The following is a 22,207-nucleotide window of genomic DNA, read 5'->3' as shown; positions in this document are numbered from 1 at the left end:
CCTCCACAGCGCCGAGGAGTCCCTGTGGGAAGCTGAGGAATACAAACTGTATATTCCGAGACCACGGCGACGGCAAGCGAGCCGTCAATCGATGAACTTTGATGAAAAACAATTTGAGAAAAGAACAAAATGGCAAGGATTTGATAAAGCTAACGCGTGCTGCCCACATGCACTCACACCGTCACGGCACCTGGATAAACGTGTGTGTGTGTGTGTGTGCGTGTGTTGTGTGAGGGTAGTGAGAGGTCTCTTGGCTGCTGCTGAGTATCGGAGCTTAACAATTACCACTGTACAACAGATATGCTTTGGCCAGGCGAGGAATTACTATCTCCAAAGCACCTTCATAGAAAATGCCAGACGTCAGGAACAGAATAATGTACAAATTATTAAGATCGTGATGATGAAAAGGGCTTTCTGTTCTCCCTCTGTGTAACATGCAGTACATGGCTGTTATGGAGGTAATGACTGAGAAATGGAGCTTTCTTAGAGATATAAAGTGCAAGGGTTGGGGGGGGTGATGGTGGTGGGGGGCTAAGCATTATAAATTTCTTCCTCCTGATAACCGTCAAGCTAATTCTAATGTAAATGTCAGGCCACTGGACCAGTGTCAAGATGTAGGCTGAACTCTGATGTTATTTACCAAAGGCTCTGTCACCCAGCAGCTGGTTATCTCCTTAGTGCCTCTCTGTTGTCAATGCCATTAAATATCAAAATTTAATAGGGCTTATTTAGCTTGTCATGTGTCCCTTGGCTCTAACTCACAAGCTCAGTAAGGACAAAAAAAAAAAAAGTAGTGAGAGAGAGAAAGGGGTTTGTTAAGTCCTCTCCAGTGGTGATAGTAAATAATAGATATATTTTAACTGTGGATTTCAAGCACAGAGACAAAACGCAGGGAAAATAGTTTCACACCCTGAAAATGTAAATTGGATTTTGTTTGTGTAAAATAACAGAGAAGTCATATCTCTGGGAGCTCAGTGTATTCAATTTCTGCTCTGCAGGTTGCACAATTTACGATATTGCCAATGACATTATGCACCAATTAATACAATGTGGAGACACCTTTGGGATAACATGGATAATCACCAAATGGGTTGTCTGGAAGTAAATAAATTGCCAGAGGCTGATGTACGAGACTGTCCTGTGAAAAGACGAGCCCGCAGGTCGGCTCTGCGAGAAGGTTATTACGACCCAAAGTTATGTTTAATTGTCAGGTGACCTCTCTCGCAGCTGTAGTAATTATGACGGGAGCAAACGAAGCAGTCAGCTGACGTAGTGTAGGGGGAAGGTGGGGCGGATGGATGGGTCCACATAACGTAGGACTTAAATACGAGAGACTGCCGTTTCTTTCCTGTATGCAACTAATAGTCATTAATGTTAATGCAACCGTTCCTCAACCTTGACTGCTTTTTTATTGCTGTTACCATGACAACAAAGGCCCTCTAACCTTAAGGGAAGTACTTGTTTTAATCCAAACCACGACCTTTTCCTGAACCTTTTCCTGAACCTTTTCCTGAACCTAGCCAAACCGTGACCCGTTGGATAAGCTTAATCACTGGTTTATTATTGTAACCACGATGACGAAGGTCTGGTACGTCTGCTGCTGTAGGAGAGGTCTATCAGGGGTCTCTCCTAAATGTTGTATCAGAAGATAGGGACAAACAACCAATGTGGTTGTTCATGATGGAGGACTTGTCGGATGTGCTGTAAGAGCACTTGTTCATGTGAGCACATTTCACAGCCATTATTGGACTATTCAGCTTTTCTTTTCACCCACATGGTTCCATATGATAATCTAACGCAAAAATTGCTAAATATTCCATCATATTGTGGCTCAGGAGGTAGAGCGGTTCATCCACTAATCAGAGAGGTTGATGGTTCGATTCCCGGCTACTCCAGTCCACATTTCGAGGTGTCCTTTGGGCAAGACACTGAACCCCAAATTGCCCCTGATGGATCATCGGTGTGTGAATGTGTGTGTATGCTAGAAAAGCACTGTTTTGAACGTGTGTGTGAATGGGTGAATCTGGCTTCCGTTGTTAAGTGCTTAGAGTGGTCGATAAGACTATATTGAAGCGATATACAAGTGCAGCCCATTTACCATTTATGTCGTATCTTTGTAATTTATGGTAATGAACTGTACGTGTAACACTTGTGTTCTATTGGTTTTCTTGGGATTTATGGGCTGTCCCAGTGTCTTCAGGCTGATATTGGATCAAAATGTCATGGCACTGGTGAAACCTACAATATAAAATTGAGAGGGAAATATAAGCAGGACTTTCGCTTTTGGTTTATTTTACTTTTTTTTCTAGTGGTCAGGTTTTGTTGAATTGCTTAAATTTAAACACATCTGTATTTATGAGTCACCGGTAAAAGCTTTAGGCCGGTAGTGAGTGCAGTGAGCCTCACACTGTAAATCACTATTGATCTGCAACACAGGAACAAAGTAACTGGAAGAGCAAGAGAGTGAATGACAGGGAGCAGTGGATGCTTTGAGCTTCACCACACAACCATATTTCTTTTTTTTTTTTATTTGCAGATTTCTTTTTTTTTTTTTTCACAATTTCTGACAGTGATCTTCACAGTTGGCAGCTTATGTGAAATTCACACCTACCTTTTGCTTTTTGTTTGCTATGCCCAGTGTTTTCAGCAACCGTATCCACTTGTGCTGATTCTCGCAGCCATGTTTGTAACAGTACATCATCTCACTTTCATGTGATACGTTCTGAGGTTTTTCCTGCTCTCCTTAAACATAAAATAAGTATTAAACTAGCAGGGGTTTCTGAATGTTTATGCCGAGAACAAAGTAAACTTCTTATGGTATGTAAACTCTGGAGAGTTCTGCATTCACAAACACAGGGGTGGTGTTGTCAGCACATGATGCCCAGCCCCTCGGCTCACAATAGTTTGCCGTTATTACTTTATTACCTCCGCCAAAGAGGTTATGTTTTCACCCATGTCTGTTTACTTGTCAGCGGGGTTTTCCAAAAAGTACTGAACTGATTTGCACTGAAGTCGGTGCAGACAACGGGGCACAGGCCAGGGAAGACCCCATTAAAATTTTGGCCATATCCAGATCATTTACTATGAATTAGATTTTATTTTTTCTCTGAAGTCTGGTATGTTGTTTTGTTTGGTATGTTGTTTGACATTGGCCCTAGTGGAAGTCTGCACTCTTGAGTGCCCCCCTAGTTCTTATTTTATATTTGTGAATCCTGGAAGTACTTGAAGCTGGATCATCACACTCACTTGAAAGTTTCTTTTATTGTGATTAGATAAGATACAAAAAGTTAAAAAAAGAAAACATATCAACATATGAAATTGAAAAGAATCTTGTACTTTGCACCCAGGAGACATATGCAGAGAATATGGTTCCAGACGGAGCATCTGGATTTCATTAAGATGAAATGAAATCCCTGGAGATTAATGTGGCTTTTTGTGCATTTCATGTTGCTCCAAAGTTGAAGTTTGCCACTATTTTAATTGGAGCAGTCAATAACTGCACAGCCCAGTTAATTGGTTTAGGTGTTTTACAAGTGATAAGACATCAAAGTGTCCATTAAAACTTGGCTACATTCGATTAAAAAGTATAGAAGCATATTAATGACTTCATCTTATCATGTAGCAGATTCTACAGGGTCTCTTGGAGATACATTTGTAGGGGTAAATTTTATACTGAAGCCACTGCATTAATGGTGACTTGTTTACTTCCACCTACTGCTTTAGTCTACAGTGTACTTTGCATGTACGTACCTGCGGTCGGATCGTTGGCAAACATGGGTGACACAGATGTCCCACTGGTACACAGAACATCTCAAAACGAATATTAAATGGGCAGATTTCTCTCAAGTGTCAGCATGCTGTTTGTTTATATTGCGAGGTACAATGAACACTAAGCTTTTAGGGGCACTAGTAGGCTTCAGGCTTTAATCTTGTTTCCTCACAGAATCGTCTCGCTAACAAAGTGTTGACTCCACAGGAGGAGAATCAGTATAGACTTCACAATAATACATTTTTAATCCAGTGCCACGCTTTATTTTCTCTTCAAATTGAGTAGTCTTGGTATTAAAGTTGTAAATTGCTGCACAATCGGAGAGAGTATTGACTGACAAATATTCATTATTCAGAGGGAAAGAATGAAGCCGATTTGACTTGAATGGCAGCGGTTTAGCAGCTAGTTCTTCTCATTGTCCGGACGTTTTGTGAATATACTGAAAAGTTTCTGTCTTTTTTGCACTTCTCAGTGAATTTGGACAAAAAGAGTGAATTAAAATTAGAATGTGATTATTAAACAACACTTTTTCTTGTCCAACTCTTCTGTCATGTTGTGCAGTAATTTTCATGCCTTTTGGCGCTGTTCCTGAGCTATTTTCAGGCAGCGGCTCCGTTACTAAAGCTTATAGCAAGAATATATGAAACAACAAGTCATGCAAGCACAGTAAACCGTGCTCTCCAGCCATAATTCAGATGTGTCATTATCATGCTATTAGATTAAAAATTCATTTGTGGCTTGGCTTTGGAGGCAAAATTGCAAATGTTTACAATGGGCATCGTTTCCAAGACCTATCACTCCTCCTCACCATCCAGAGCTAAATTTCACTCCTGTGATGACGGCCATCTGGTCAGGCCCGAACTTGGGAATGTGTTCAACACAGCAAATCTGTGCTGAAATGGAACCATAGACTTTTAGAAACACTGTTGTCCGCACTTTGTACTAGATTGTGCTGGCTTCTTATTTTTCTCAGTGTTTTGTTGTCACTCTTACTCCTACCAGAGAAACGCAGGAGTCATATGGTAGTTGCCTTTTGGCAGTGGGGTTAATCAAAGAGGGGCTTTGTGGTGGCAGCAGTCCTTTCGGTACTGAGGAGGAGCCAAAAGCTGCTTCTGTGGCAGCAGTTGCTGGATCCTCCAAAGTGGGTCAGACTGAGTGGCACACAGAAATTTATATTTAATGTTCCCTGTGGGACTGACGCTTTAGACCATGAATAATTCTTCATAGACAATGGCAGTCTTCGGTTATATGCTCCTATATACAGTACATACTGCCCCGTGCGACTGATGTGTCATGCTTGGCGAATACATATTCAGTGCAGTTGATTGCTGCAATTCTTGTTATATCTATATTGTGATGTACTCTTTGTGGTTGGGTTCTTTTGTAACAGCGTGTGTGCACTTGTCTCTGTGAACCAGTATGAGGGCGTCTGTGTCTGTATCAGAAATGTGAGCATGCCTGTATCTTGTCTGGACATTTCACGCCAACCTCAATTGTGTGCTAAGCGTTACTGCACAGTTGGTGTGGATTCGTTGGCTTGTGTCGGTGTGTGAAAGTGGCAGCACTTTGTGAGCTTGGTGCATGAAAGTGGCATTGCCTCATCAGTCAATAGCATGAATTATGTATGGCAGGAGAAGGTGAAAGCCATGTTCTGCATCATCTGCTGGGCTGTTGAGCAAATTAACATTTGGACAGCCATTTGCTGGCTTTAGGAGGGGTTCGGGTCTTATTTAATGGTTTGCTTACAGTTCAGAAATAAATCTCCTCATCATTTTTCTTAACAGGTTTCCTCTCTTGCAAATCATTTGTGACTGAAGCGGTGCCACTTTAAGGGAGCAGCCTATAAGGTGTTTGCAGCGGAAAGGGCAGATGGAAGTGATCTTAATTGGCTAGCCTCACGTCAGGTCTAATCAGGACTGGTGTTCTGTCATCCAAATCCTTCGAAGATTGTTTCTTTGAAAGACAGGCATTCAGCCTGACATGTTCATTTTCCCCCTGAAGGCAATATTATTCAGGGTTTTCCCTTAAGCCTGATTTGCATAGGACTAGTACTGCCTGAGCTCCACCTGTGATGTGATAAAATTGCAGAGGTTGTCTGCATTATTAATCCTGTGGAAATCTGGCATATTGGTAATATGTTAAGTAAAAATTTCTCTGCAAATTACCATATTTTACCAAACACACACAGCTCACCTGGTATGCTTTAGTCCTTGCATTTGGATGACAGAACACGGTCTAGTTCCCCATGCTGAGTGGAGAAATGATTTGAAGTTAATCTAGATCAACATCTGTACATTTAGTTTTACTTTTTCGCCACATTTCTTCTCTTACAGCTGACGTCTTCCTGTTCAGCCTTCATCCCAAGCTTTCTTTGTATTGTCTTGGCTGCTTTATTTCCTGTAGGTGTAAACAAAGGCAACACTGTGAGAGCTGTTAACGTTACCTTTGTTCAGCTCTTTTACAAAGCTAAAACCGCCCTGTAAGTTGGTTTAGTCATTCAGTTTACCCTTCATGTTTTCCATTGATTCTTAGTGCAAGTTTCAGAAGGGAATAGAGGAAAAAAAAAAAAAACATCCCAGAGCCATGACCCATGACTGATTTTAAAAGTTAGCTACAGGCATCACACCAAACCTTTTCTTTGTAGAAAAAAATTGGGATAGTTGAAGGGAAGCAGCTTGCTTCCAGACCTTTCACTATTTCTCCCAGTAGGCCACAGTCTGGTCTTTAGTTATGCTCAGATGTTCTTTCTCTCGTGCTCTTCTATCCCAGTGTCTCCTACCGTCCATCAATCTTGATTCAGGAGAGAGTTCGGGATCCTTTGGAATAAATGAAGCCGAGTAATAAAGGCTGCGCATCCACTGCCTGAGTAAAACATCTAAACCCATTCCCATGACTTTCTACATTAGTGACCCTCATGAGCAATTTGAGCTGCCTCTCTTCATTATCCCATGTCAGTATTATATTATATAGGTATTTAACATCCCCATGGCACATTTTTATCCTGTATATTTTTCTAATCACTTTCATGAGGATTACTCAGATGTAAATAGTCCAGGGATTTTTTTTTCCAGTGTTATAAACTGACTAACCTATTAAGGAGGATTTTTACAAATGGATATTGGATATTGCTCCAAACTCAAAAGCAACAAAGCAGTTTTAGGAGAATTATTTCCTACAGGTGGAATTAAACTCATATTTTTCAAACACTTTAGTGACTCACTACACTAGAAGCTAGCATTAGCATAATGCTGCACCAACATTAGCAGATCAGATGATTACGATTCTGTTATTCAAGGGTAGTTTTTGTGAAGCGAGCACACGTATTGTGTTTACATACAACTCATTTTCAAATAGGTTTAGTAGCAGGTTTAAGGGGGTTTATAATTATTGCAAAATGTGCTAATATGAGGGGCCATCGGGGGCCCCTTTCCCCTTTCCCCTTTCCCCTTTGGGAACAACATTTGCCTGGTTTTCCTCTCCTGACTGCCTCTGAGCACAGAAGACAAGTCTTAACATTTTCAGGCTAAATATAGTGGTGGTGTGATGGACAGTGTAATACTGAAAGGTGCTTCTTTTTTGTGTCTATTTTTTTCATACATGAAGGAGCACAAATATGAGAAACAGTCTGATGCAATACCACCACAACCTACAGCCTCTGCCTCAACCTCAGTACTACAGCGATGAATCAACAGCTCTCTGTCAGAAGTTTCACAAATATAAAATTCATTACAGGAATTCTGTATTCAGTAGCGTTGAAGTCTACAAGAAGATCTGTTTTTTTTCTGTTGCCTCTGTTCAGATGTGGAGGGAAATCTTTGATTTTGTTGACACAACTTTGCCCACAAACATAAAGATTATGCCGGATAAAACACGGGCAGAGCAGGAATAGATTCTGAACTTTAAAACTCATAGAACCATCATTCAAGAATCTTAACAAGCCAAATCGTCAAATAAAATTTCAGTATTATTTTGTTTTTCCAGCACAAGTAGAATCAGTAAGTCTTGAAGATATACCTGGCGTAAGATACTGAAATATTTCTTTGAGTTGGTAAAAGCACTCTGGCTTTATGTGAAGCGTACACATTGATCTTTGAAGATGAAGTTGAATACTCATAACCTGCAACTCTGTGTTCGTCTAAATCCTTAATGTATGTTGTCAATAGCGTTACTTCAATAGAACTATGCCATTTGTAAAGTTTTGGCAGAGTTTGCGAGCTACGGTGCAGCACTTGCATAGCACACTTTTTGGAGGCCATTTGCTCTTTAGTGAAGCTTTGAAGTAATGTTTTGGCTTTGAACACCCAAGCCTCAGGGAAATCACAGCTTTTCACAAATATCAGGTTCACAGGTTTAAATCCACTGGAGCTCTGATCTGTGAGCTGTGCACTGGAGTTGTCCAAAATGCCGTGTTAATGTCAGTCACAGTTAATATTCGTTGTTTTTAACATAGTGTACACCTAAATCTGACCTTTGTGTCCTCTTCCATTGGTGGAATTTCATGGAGAAGAAGTGAATGTTTGGATATCCCTCTTTTTATTTTTCTTATATTTTGGAGTTGAAGAATCCGTCAAACTGACCACCAACCTGTTGATTCGAAACAGTATTTGGTTGTGAAAATAGCACCATAAGGTTTTTGATTAGTCAACCTTTTTTTTTTTTCTCTCTCTCTCTTTTTACACTGACAACATAATCAATGTTTCTGTCTTTTTACCCTTTGATTCGTTCGCATTGTGGCATGTTCAAGCAGATAACTGATACAGCTTGTTTATGTTAGGAGGGAACTTTATAATTTATGCAGCTACAGAAATGAGGACATATGACCTCTCTTCCTGTCTTATTATTATCATTTTTGAATTACTTGGGTCTCCTCCAGCAGCTTTTCTTTTTCAAAACCTAATTTGGTCCTTAATAATAGAGATAATGAGAAGAATATTTCTGAAATGCATCCAGCATCTGTTCCAATACATTAAAAAAATGTAGATTTTATAAGGCTTAATAGAAACTGACAAGAGGATCTGATACATTTCTGCCTCATGGTTCATAAATTCTTGTATAATTTCTGACTTATATTACCTTTTTAAGATCCTGCAGAGAGTATATTATGCTCCAGAGAAGAATAATGAGATTCCAGTTCTTGGTGCTGTAAGAAGTAAAGAAGTTGCTTTTTGCATATGTTTTGGTCCTATGACCGTTTTGGAAATGTACCAGTGATATTTTATTTCTTTAGTGTACACACTTTATACTACTACTATGGTACCATATCTTTGTATCCCACTGTGTTTATTAGATGGTACTAGAAAGGACAGTCATGATTCACACAATGAAATACAATGAACACAAATGTGTAACCATTCCCTTGAAATCTCCCATTTTGCCAGCTCTAACACACAATGGTGAAATGAGCTCTCTATAATTACTTGCTGGTTGATGAAGCTTATTAAAATATCAAAGAGAACAATATCAAAAATGTTTACAGCCATTTAATGAGGAAATTATTTGAATGATTTGTATTTTTTTTAGGTGCGTTCTTTGTCAGTGTTTTAGCACTCACGGTTTGCGACGGCAGACTTGGACATATGCATTTGTGTAGATGGATCTGTGTGGTGTGCAGAGAGTTTGGTGTAGTGATGAGGAGGCATTATGGCTACACATGGGAGATGTATTTGTCGTAGATGTTATATTACACTGTGTCTATATATAAAAAAAAAAAAGAAGCTAAGTGAAAAAAATGTGAGGCTGCTGAGTATAACATACTATAATGCTGCTATTTGAATAACCCTCCTTCCCTCTCTCTCTCTCCCCCCTCCCTCTTTTTTCCTAGGTAAGCACTTTCTTTGCTCTCTGTTGGTAGTGGTGATGGAGGAGGGATTGACCGAGCGTGCATCCTGTTGCTGTCAGCCCGGGTGAAGGTTTCATGCAGCTGAAATGTGAGGCAAGAGTGATTAAGGTGATGCATTGAGCCAGTGTGCCCATAACAGAGATGCTTCTAGCTCTGGTTCTGGCAAAGTCAGCAGTATAAACACAATGGAGCAAATCCCACCCCCATCTCACACTCAAACTACTGTACCCAGGAGGCCAACGGTATAGACAGAAGAAATGGTAGAAGAAAAGGTCTAAATCCGAAGCTGTGTTCACACCAAGGGCCTTGTTTTGTTGGATCAGTGGTGCATGGCGCCGTCTGACCTGCTATAGCGACTAGGTTTGGTGTTTTTCAATGCGTCTGTGAGTTACTTCACCAATTTACATCCTATAGAATCGCATGTATTCACAGTGACCTGAAGGGAAAACTGTCATAGATAACAGAATCAATTCTTGATGACAGATCATGTTGAGACTCCCTTCGTTTGTAGCTGGAGCTCAGTGATGCAGCAAGTCTACCTTAATTTTTATTAAAGTGATGTATCATTGTTGGGTAACGCAGTGCAGACTTTTCAAATCATTATACACTTGAACTGCGCTAAAAACAATTGGAAAGTACGCTTGAGAAAAACACTGACGTTGTCCTTGAGCTACACAAGATGCTATTGTAGTACTTGCTGTAAAAGCCAGTATTACACATTAAGGTTGGCAGCACTGGTTTGAATTATCTTTAACCTTAACTGCATCTTTCTGTCTTTCAATCTGGCAGAGTCAAGCTCTTAGCGAGTCACCAAAGTGCCAAACAACCTTAAATGGGCAAAAAATGGAAAAATACCACCTCACTGGTGCCTCTGCCATTGACAAAATAGTACAGCAGGCCTTTTTGGAACAGTTCATTCCTAGGTGTAACTCTCTTTCTGCCCTCGGTTTTATATTGTTTTGGATACGTGGAATTGGTAGCTTTTGAATCTCGGTGCACCAAATTACCACAGACAGCGCCAAGAGAATGCATGTGGATGTGCGGTCATCCATGAAACTGCAGAAATGGTTATAGCCAGTAGTTACTCTTGTTTTTAGAGCTGAGCATGATATAAACAAAGAGAAAACTGTCATCTAGGCTGATGGTCCTTGTCATTTTTTTTTGTCTTGTTTTGGCATGTGGAAGCAAGTTTTGGCTAACAGCACCAACACATCACTCAAGTTTCAGAGTCTAGAAATTGATATGTTTTGACATCCTGCACTGCCCAAACCTCTAATCTCCTGGACTTAGAGGCTGCCAAAGCTAAAATAAATAAGCCACTTTGAAAAGTGTTTTTTTTTTTTTCCACAAACCCTGATTTACTTGTAATTAGGCAGAGTGAAAGTACAAAGTACTCTAATATTCTTTGTACTGGTTTTCTATATTATATTTCTATATACATCAAGAAATCCCATGAAAAAAAACAAACAATTATTTTGTCTGTCTGGCAATAGTTTCTGACCTCCCTACACCAACGCCATTGGTTCTGATTTAAGACGTAAACCTTAAATAATGGATGACAAATATGTAGTTTTTAAAAAGGCCAAGTATTTCCCTAAAACAGCACCTCAAACCGTAACACTTAGAAAAACATTACTTTGTGAGTTTTGCTATTGCTACAAAGCCAATATTAGCATTGACAGCTGTTTACTTACCAGTCTTGCCAAGAGCTTCAGCCATCGTTGCCTTTACAAGATAAAAGGTTAAAAAACGTCCACTTAGAAGAGCAAACTGGACGCTACAGTGACTCAGTATCGGAAAGTGTCAACGAACTAGCTGGTTAGCATGCTAACTTCAGTAGAAGAAAAGAAGTGACAGAAATAGAAGCAAAAGAAGAAGGTTGCTTTCCACCTCTGGAGACAGCTCTGAGTAAAGGAATGAAGTTTGATGCTGAACTCTCAACATTTCTTCTACACTGGTAAGTAAACAGCTGTTAATGCTAATTTTAGCTATTTAGCAATAGCAAAACTTACAAATAGCTTAAACGAAAGTAAATAGTGCAATTGTCTGGGTGTGTGTTCAGCCATTTATTAATACACATCTCACGCACTGTGTGGGAATGACTCAAAATCAACTACAGTGGCTCTGTTGGACCATATCACCCAGTGTGATGATGTGCCTCACTGATGTATTTTTAATAGTTTTTGGACGACAGTGGAGCTCTATGGCACAAAGGAATGAGCTGTATCATGCTTCAGCTCCACTGGCAATACTTGTTAGCTGGATCAATTCATCGCTGGTTTCAGTCTTGCTTTCGGCCTTGCTTGCTTCTTCAAGTAGCAGCAAGTGAGCAGTCTTGTGTATGCTCACTTGCATGCTGTTCCTGTATAGAAATATGCACAGTCACATTTGATGCATCTATGGGGGAGACAGTCAACTGAATATAATCATCCTGAGTGCACTGCCTCATTTTGCTGCAGAATAGGACAGACGTCTCTTCATTTCAAGCCTCTCCCTTTGCATTTGATAGAAAACACTGCGCATCTCTTATACCAGCTACTAGCATGTGTAATTTCTGAAGTGGTTTGGACATGAAGGAAGAAGGTTGGATGTGTCAAGCCATGCATTTCTACAGTGGCTTGACAAATCTATTATCAGAGACCGTACAATTTATCAGGGCTGATTACTACGATGTTCAAGTAAATATATTAATCAAAGGATTTGTATTCGTCGATTCATATGGATAAACAAATGAAATAACATGACAAGGAAGACTAATGAAGAAAAACAACAGTAAACAAAACTTCCAGTTATTTCCCTGTTAATGTTTTAGCCTACAGCAAGTTCAGGAAATGCCAGGAAAAATGACATTGATAGATCTGCCTGGGTTCACGTTGAATTCACTTGAACCGTGCGTTTCATCACTCATCCCTGTGCTGAAATGTCTAGTAACCGCTTCCTTGACATTTGAACAACGTAATGTGGCAGCGTTTCAGCTCAGACTGAGGTCTCTGTATATTTGTTTTGATTTTTGTATGTTAAATGTGACGATGGATGGATTGCTCCTTTTGCAGCGGACACCTCGCTTGAGCTTTGGCGCAAAAAACAGAAAAACCGACCAACAGAGAGCCAGTGTCAGAAATGTGGCAAGGACAAAAATCATATCCGCAGCGTTCAATGGCATCTTTACTTCCCATGAAACATTGAGGCTATATGATGTCTTTTTGATTTTATGATTTTTTTCACCTTGTTTAATTTAGTTCTCTGTGTGCCGTGCTCTTGGCTTCGTTTGTTGAGGAATAATCTGTACTGCAGCTCATGGCCACTTAATCTCTTTCCCTCTATTTAAAATAAACATCAATGGAGGATTTTTTCCCCTCCAAAAATGTAATGCGAAAGCTTTTATGGCCTGAACGTACCACAGTAAACGTCTCCTCCTTTAAAACTAAACAAAGCTTGAAATGTCACAGGTCGTCTAGTTGTAGTTTAGCCAAAAATGGTATAGTTGACATTTTTAAAAGCGTAAAGAAAAATATAGTCAGAGGTTGAAGCTGTGCCAAGGAGCCATAAGCCATATAACCCCGATAAAATACAATTTCATTATCATTTTATTTAGCACTTAGTCGTCAATGGACTTGGACTGGAAATCTCAAAGGAGAGCATCATTTAACATGACTGTTCTGCTCTGTATCGCAATGGCAGTTGAAAAAAACTTGTAGATGACCCATCTGTTTATCAGGATGTCAGTCGACTGTCACAAAGTAATTATACTGGAATTTCCCAGATATGCTGAAAACGACACAGTCATAGTTAGATAAGCAAACCTTGTAGAGTTTTAGGCTTAAAGATTTTAAATGGGTTCAGGCTTTTTCTAATAATAGTTTTTTCAGTTGTCGACAGGAAATAAACTTGGACCCAAACAATCTCCTGGCAGCTAATGAAATGGTCTGTTGAATATTCAGTAAACAACACACAGGGTCTCCCAGGTTGTTCCTTCTCAAACCAGACATGGACATTATGTATGAAACAAGTGTTGCAGCACACGTGTTATAAAGATACTACATTAAGCATCATTTTCTCCAGTCAGTCATACCATGAGCTTTTTATTTCTTCCTGATTTATTGATAGTTCTCACTGGCCACATTGGCAGCTCGTGGTCGGAGCAGCTGATAGCCAGCTGATGAAACTGCCAAACCTCTGACCGCTGATTGTGCTGTCAGATTAGATGGTCTGAGCTCTAAAAGCTGCTTGCATGTGCAAATCCCCTCTGATGCCTCACTTATGAATTTGACTCGGCTATAGACTCAAACTGTCCAGCATGTAACATCACTTGTTGAACCAGAAACCTCATGCAAGCGCTCTAAACTTATTTGCATATGTTGTTAGACATACACTGAACCCAATCTAGCTCAGTCCTTGAGCTGTGGTAGAGTGGGAAATGATCTGCTCTTTCCCTCCCTCTATCACTGTCTGAATAGAAACCGTCAGGACAAATGGACGGATTCACAGCACAAAAACGTAATACAAAATAATACATTTTATTCATAGGCGCCATTCAGGGAACTCAAGGACACCTTACAGCACACAGTAAAGGATAAAATCGCAAGCGCAAGTCATAAGATACAAAATAAATTAGAATTAATACAATTGCAAAAAACTAAATGTGCTTGCATTGAACGCAAGTGTTGGAGTTAGCATAAATCAATGATTCCCTTTACTCTAACTGTCCATGTTTTCTATTAAAGTGTGTCTTATCTTGAGGAAAGAAAAACAAAGCTAAATCATTCCAGAACCAAATCCATGAAGTCCATGGCATATTAAATTATGTAAGATGATGTCCAAGGTGTATCCAACTGTCTCCTTTATGAGGCCAGTAAAAAAAAAAGAAAAAAAGAAAAAGAAAAGCCTTCAGCACATGCAGGAGCAAACTGACTGAGAGCAGTGCAAACAGGGAGCCAGCATCAGTAGCATTTCTGTGGGAATTCTTCCCCTATGGCTTCCTGTTTTCAGACACAGAGGTGATGGAAAGAAATACAGAAATGTCAAGATAGCCACTTATCTCCCACTTCACCAAATCTGAGCGAGGGTTCAGGAGTTTAGTGGAAACAGACACTCTCTGACCTTTCCATGCATTTCTTCAGCAGATCCAGCAACAGACTCTGAGGACATAAATGTGTAGAATATATTCTTCTACCATGCAGAGTTTATTGCAAAAACAGACATGTTATTTTGACACTTAACTTAAAATCATTAAAGTCACAGTTATTGATTTGCATATGTACTAATTATAGCCATTGTAGCACACAGTGCAGCTGACAGCTTGGTGGGAATGACCTTATGCTGTTCAGCATTCATGAGGTGGGTTTTCAGGTTAAAATTAAATTACTTACAGTCAAAATAAAAAAACACTATTTATTGTCTGTATGTTTTTTTGCTGAAGGCACAGCAGCATTTTGAGATGAATAGTCGGGTGATCACCAACACTGTTACAGTTCATGAATGAATTTCATGGCAACACATCCAATATTTAACAAAATATTTCAGTACGGCTCAAAGTGGCCGTCTGACCACCTGATCGACTCATTGCCACCTCTGTCGGCAACACATACACCCTCTCATTGTAGTCTTGCAAAGCTCCAAAGTCGATCTTCTGTCATAAGACCCCCCCCCCCCCACCCCCCCCCCCCCCCCCCCCCCCCCCCCCCCCCCCCCCCCCCCCCCCCCCACCCCCCCCCCCACCCAGGCCTCAGAGGTACAACATAAAAGATAAAACAGGAACCTCATCATCTGGAGGTTCTGTGTAGTCAGTGCACAGAGGGCCATTTCCCTAAAGTGAATTTAGGGGAAACCAATTTTGTATTCACATAATTTAACATGACATTGACATTGTTAGAAAGAATGGTCAATTGTTAGCATTAGCTGCCCTGTGTGCGCTGTTACCACCAGTATTCAGGTTTTTTTTTTCTTCCAGTTTTCTGTATTGATAACTGCAACAAAAGGAAGATGGACAAAGCTTTGAAGCTGTCCAAATTGAAAGCATGGCTTTATTGCTGGAGTATTTCTCAGTTTGCAATTAGTACGGTGTTTAAGGAAAAGCTGTAAATCTGTGTTTTCATTTACAGTTTTAAGGAAAATTTAAAAGAAATGGCCATGTGTAGCTTTAATGCAAAGAAATATATATTGTTGTCAAATCTGACTTGAGCACATTGTACACTTTGATGACATGACTCTGTGACCTCACCTCGAGTGGCACCGTCAGGCCAAAACTTCTATTTGTACACAATGAGATTCTCTCGTCACCCTCTGGTTCAGATCCAGCTTTGCAGTCGGTATGTATCTCCTGGAGCAGTAAAGTGTTAATGGTCTTATTCAAACATATTTAATAATGGGGGATCAAACCCAGCCCCTCTGGTCACAGCTAACACCGGGTCACCTCCTGCCCCCATTCATTATCGTGAATTGAGGTCTGCTTCTTTTTTAATTTGTCATGGCTATCACCTTTAAGTGCTCACTGTTCATAATATTTCTGATCTTCATGTTGCCATGAAAGCTGAAGTGACTGAATCATGGCTTTTTTTTTTTTTTTTTTTAATGGATTGAAGTTGTTCTGACAAAATGAGTTTGAACTCATCTACAGTCTTTGTATTTGACATTTCATCCTGTACTTTTAAATAATAGGTGGTTCGAGTGATCGTTTCTACTGCTGCTTGTGTTGTAGTTACACTTGGCTAAGTGTTAGTGAGGTGCTTTAATCAGAGGCTTTTTAATTAAAGAACATGAATTGTTAAGTATCTCTCCGTTGAAGCCACATTAGTGTATTTACTGCTCCGACAACTACTGTACCTGAATGCTTACTGTGTGAAGTTTTTTTTCCCCTACTGTGCAACTGTACACAAAACTGCAATGAAGGCGTTTCTTATTTAATTTTATGAAAAGTATTGTTATATAATATCATAAAAACACCGTTTTTCTTGAAGGTTCGTGGTTCTGCCGAGCTCTTTCCAGCAAAAACTTCAATACACTTTTAGGAAGTTTACTGGGAAATCATATTTTATTCCCAGCACACCGCAGGAGATTCGTGGCTTTCTTCGTGAGTTTAAGGTCTAATTTTAAAGTTTTAGTGAAACTCTTACTGTTTCTACATTTCATTGTAGTTTATCTGAAGATATTTAAGCTCAGAGAAACTATGTGAACATTTTACTCGAGTTGTTTTTAAGCCCACACCCTTGAGACAACATTGCAATAGACCAAAGACGAGTATTTTCAGAAGTATTTAGATTACCAGTGTTGTTGCTGCAGCTCTTATACAACAGCGAGTCTTCATGTTGCCCACAAAACAGAATTAATGGGGTGTAGCTTTGGCTCATCCATTTCAGCAATCAGTATTTTAGCTCATTGTGTACAGATTTCAGTTCCAGTGGAATCCATGTTATTCCATTCGGATCTTAGTGTTTTTTTTTTTTTTTTGTTTTGCTATTTATAGTCCGCACCTGTGCTGAGGAACATTTCTGCTGGGTGTCGCATCGCCGCCAGTTCAGCCCTGTTGTGTCTGTCAAAGAGCTGCTTACATTTTCATTCAAGGCTCTGAGCAAATTATGGAGTTGAAGCCAAGTTGAGGTTGATTTTATTTTCATCTCTGGAGATAATTTGTGCGTATGTGTTGGAGAAATGCAGAGAGAATAAATGAGCAAAGCAACACTTGTCCAAGACCAAAGATTCTTTATCTTCTAATCAGATCCCAAGCAGGGGAATCAGTTTGGGGATACCAATTAGCATCTTGGCTCAAGCACATCTCTGCAGCTCTGGGTCTTTCTGAACTCTCAGGTTACCCCTTTTTTGTGGCAGTGCAGCCTGCGGTGGTGTATTCATTTGAAAGTCTGAGCAGGCAATTATGAATTACTCACATGGGGTGTCGTAAGTGTTTTAGTGTATAACAACATTTTCCGAAAAAAAAAGAAAGAAAACATTTAGCATTTTTGGTGGAAAATGGAGGTTTGCAACTGTAGCTCATTCCCAACTCCCATCGAGGAGCGTGAGGTTGATGTGCTGGTGTTGCAAGTGGTTGCAAGGTCCCTGTTGAGCTCAGATGCACAGTGCAGCCAGCGGGATCTTAGAAGAGATGAAATACCATCAGAGATACAGTATGTAGGAGTCTTAATTAAGTCAGTCTTCTCTGATTGTGAGCTTTTAAAGCATGCCTATCTCAAGCTTGCCCGCTTAATTGGATGTGTGCATGTGTGTGTGTGTTTTAGTGTATGCCTTCTTAGTACGTGGGTGAGCCTCTTTGGAAATGTGCATGTCCGTATCGCAGTCATTATATGTGTAAACAGGAGCTCTGCGGGGAACGTGTTGCATAGCACAAACCACTGGCATGTTTACTCAGTCTCTCTTCTCAGCTCGGGCTCTTTTCCCTCATTCTTCCTATCAGCATGGTTTTCTGCTTCACAACTTCGCTGACTTAGATGACTTGGGTGTGTAGGTGGCGGCTCACTTCACAGACTTCACACACAAACACACGCTCTTTAATCTCCCGTTTACCCATTCCTTGTTAGGCAGATCAGCCACAATGTGCTGCTCTTTTCAATCAATGAGTGCCAAAGGCAGTAAATCAGGGATTAAGGTGCAGCATGGCACTCCATTTTGCATGCCCCTGGCCCTTCATCTCATCAAGGTGCAAACAGAAAACCCAAGCAACTGTGCTGCTATGATGGGGCCCCCCCTACACTTTTAATCATCGCCGGTGACCTCGCTCATCACCACCAGAGTAAAAAACAATTCAGCCTTCGCCTCACTCCCTTTCACAACTCCCCACTAGTTTTATTTATTGGCTCTTGTCTCGTTACTTAATTTTTTTTTTTTTATCAATCAAACAAGCCCATCAAGAAAAGTGACTGCCACTTAGATACCCCCCCCCCACCCACCACCACCACCACCACCACCACCGATTGCTGATAAGGGATGCTTAACCATGAGGAGGCATGTAAAGGGAGATGAAGTTGTACAGTGCAACTCTCCAGGGAGCCGGTGCACATCTGATTTTGGTATGAAGCGATTACCGAGTTAAATCGGATTTCAGAATCATTTTTGTCCCTCAGGAAATTCAATAGATTGCCTGTATCATGTGTGTGACTTTAGAGACAGTTGCATCAAATTGTCCTCTGCCGTGTGGCACAAACACACTGAAACACAGCACAGCTCTGTTAAAGAAAACAGCCGTGCATTTCTAGGCCACTTCAGGCTTTGATGGTGCACTGTATTTTTTCTTATTCAGCTGATACCTAACTAAGAACAGATGACAGGAAGACGTTCGTAGTGCAGCTGGAAATATCTTGAAGAAAACTGCAGAAATTGCACAAACACTACAGAATTTGCAACTTCAGAAATAAAAAAGTTTAGGTTTTGCTGCCAGTCCCAGAATAAAAAAACAAAAACAAAACAAGGACCCTCTCAACATGTTGCAGCACATTCAATAATCAAGTAATCACAAGCCAGCAGAATAAAGAATTTAGCTGTTATAGACCAGAATGGAAAGATGTATAACATGCTACACCTTTCAGTCCGGCTTGATTTTTGGTAGCTGCAGTCTTCATCAGAAGGCAGTCGGCACAGGTTTATATTTATCCTCTTGGAACAGAAAAACCTGTGCTGTGTCAAGCAGTGTCATTTGTTCCGTTGTTTCATATCTTTTCACTCCTTGATCCTTGTGTGAGTTGGAAATCGATTTGCTTCACTGTTATGAAGGAAGTCAGGAATTTCCTTAATAGATAGATAGATAGATACTTTATTTATCCCTTAGGGGAAATTCATGAATACTCCTCAGAGGAGGTTTGATTTCCCAGGTTTCCGAAGTGAAGCGACACAAGAGCGTGGTCTATCAGCAGATGGGCGCAGTCCTTCACTGCAAATGTGTCAAGGTCATATCTGTAAGTGGTCATACTTGTTCCTCTAGCATAGCCTGTGTCTTTGTAGTTTCAACATGATGAAAATGAGTGAAAAACACTGTCAGTCAGTCACTCCTCAAAGGCATTCATGATTTTGAACACGCAAAAAGTGACTGAGGTAATGAGGAAGTTACATTATCCCCCTCGGGAAGAGTAGATTTAGTTTAGTGGCTTTATGAATAGCTAACTAATTAACCCACAGGTGTTATTAAGATGTCATTGCTGCATTGCAGTGTTCGGAGTCAGTAGCAGATAATTTATCCAGTGTGTCAAAGTCAATAAGATTGTATCAGCAGATCATTTCATTCATCTGCCATTTTCTCTACTCTGATAAATGCACATAACTGGTCGGATGCCGCTCTTGTCTCTGAAGTGTTCACTCATGAATTTATACTCATACATTAACTCAAAAATTTCACATATTAATGACACTAGAGTTATGGTTAGGGTTAATTGTGAGTTAATTGTGCTTTGTCTGGTTCATATTGCATTGTATCGTGTTGCTTGTGAGTTTTATTTCTGCTCACATCTTTCTTGCAATAAAAAGAAACCGGTGGGTGTTGATCAGCTGTTTTAGGATGATTTTTCTGTTGGGAATAGGTTATTGCTTATAATATTAAAATCCAGCTTTAACAGAATAGTACAACATCTCGATGGGAGAGGACAGGTTGCTCAGGCGTGCTGCCTCTAGAAGGCTTCCAGCAGACATTGGAGCTGCAGTGGGGGCGTGACACATCATTCCCCACAGACATTCCTGGTAACTGACAATGCTTCAGATGATGCTTGACCGATTGAAATATATAATGTTTCCTCAGTTCCTCTACTCCTGCATACCTTCTTTGTGTTGTGAGGTAAAAAAGGAGACAGTTCTTGTCATTTTTCTTTTTGTATTTCGACTCTGAGTGCAGTATTTTTGCTTATTTTCTTTATGTGGAATTTGCATTCTCTTGGTTAAATTGTGCCCTACATTCTTGATAATCTTCCAACAGCTGAAACCCATCTGCAAATGGAGAATTTCCTCAGCCCATCCTCTGTCTATTTTAAAGACTTTTCCATCTTTGATCCGAGTGAACATTCATGGATAACATAACATAACATCAACTATAACCTGAAGTAGTTTAGGTACAGAGGGTTGGGGGGATTGGAATTCACTGAATATACCAGAGGGAGGATTTTTAGACCTTGTGAGGTAGTTTAAAGTGTTACTACTCCTGCTGCAACAAGCAGTGTTTCAACTTGCCCTCTGGAGACAATATTTTGACCAAAGTGCCTTTAGTTTCTGCTGCAGGGTCCGAAAATTGGAGTTGAAGTAGCTGCAGGCAGAGGTTTTGGAAGATGCTTTTTTAAAGCCAATAGGATTTATTATGTTTTCTGTGCCTATAGCAGACTAGATTTAGCCAATCCCTAGACATCTCTTTTCCTCTCTGCACCCACAGCTGTCATGCAGAATATCTTATCACATTGGCTGAATGTGGGTGGGTTGGTCTGTCACCTCTCTTTGCGAGCATGCCTGCCCGCGTGTGTGTGTGTGTGTGTGTGTGTGTGTGTGTGTGTGTGTGTGTGTGTGTGTGTGTGTGTGTGTGTTAACATGAGAAATGTGGTTTGTGGTTAAAGGGGCAGTGGAATTATCACTCTGGCACCTGCTCAGGCTCCTGTGCATTGTTAAATGTACCGCACGACACAAAGTCAAATACAAGACGAGCCTAATGGCTCCCCAATGCTTGTCTTTATAAATGATGGTGCTAACTACAACTCTCTTAACACTTAAGCACTTTGTAGATCAAATATAAGACATATTTCTGTGGTTTGTTCCTCCCATTAAAGGTGTCAAGTTCAACTCTTCAGTGCTTCAAGTATAAAAAATCCCTGTTGACTTTTCAGGTTATTTGTTAAAAATAGCTTTTACTTCCATTTTCCATTACCTTGAGGTAACAAACCTCTTTATCAATATGTTTTACTTTTTCTTTCCTAAGTGAAGTAAATTGTCAAGGTAGGTGCCCTGGTCTCAAAAAAAAGTAGATGCAGATCAGCAGGACATGGTTTATTGGTTTAAAAGTTAAGCATTGAAGTCCATATTTTTAAAGGAGCTCTTTGTAAGTATTAGCATTAACAGCTTTTTACTTACCAGTCTAGAAGAAACGCATCAAACTTCATTGCTTTACTCAGAGCTGTCTCTAGAGGTGGAAAATAACCCACACGTTTTGCTTCTGTTTCTATCACTTCTTTTTTTCTCCTTAAGTTAGCATGCTAACCAGCTAGCGTGTTGACATTTTCCGATACCGAGTCACTGTAGCATCCAGTCTGCTGCGAAGAAGTAGCTCTGCTAAGTGGACGTTTTATAACCTCTTGTCTTGTAATGTCTGAAGCTCTTCAGCTATGTAGCAGTAGCAAAACTTACAAATAGCTCATTTTAAGAAAATACAGATACACGCAGATGCCATGACTAAATAAATAAACCTTTGTAGTATATCAGGAGATTTAACACAACCTGGAATGCAGCAGCAACATAATTTTTTCTGTGCGTTCTGTATATAATGAGCACCTTGGTACCCTGACAGGAGGACTGTGAGGGTGTTGGTGATGACACCACTCATCATGATTTCAGTGGATGTTGGAAAGAAAAGATTAGAGAGATTGGTTCCACAGCAGAACATAATTAATTTATAATGCATCAGCCAG

General features: G+C 40.2%; 1 protein-coding gene across 1 annotated transcript in view; it reads left to right on the top strand.

The window, feature by feature from the left end:
- The window catches only part of cadm1 (cell adhesion molecule 1), a 352,639-nt gene that overhangs the window by 102,068 nt on the left and 228,364 nt on the right, over positions 1-22,207 (top strand). The gene's annotated exons all lie outside the window — the stretch shown is intronic.

This window comes from Seriola dumerili, unplaced genomic scaffold (assembly GCF_002260705.1).
Source record: "Seriola dumerili isolate Sdu_G_001 unplaced genomic scaffold, Sdu_1.0 BDQW01000367.1, whole genome shotgun sequence".
Lineage (NCBI taxonomy): Eukaryota > Metazoa > Chordata > Actinopteri > Carangiformes > Carangidae > Seriola > Seriola dumerili.
The sequence above is the reverse complement of the archived record's forward strand: the minus strand, read 5'-3'. Positions and strand labels throughout refer to the sequence as shown.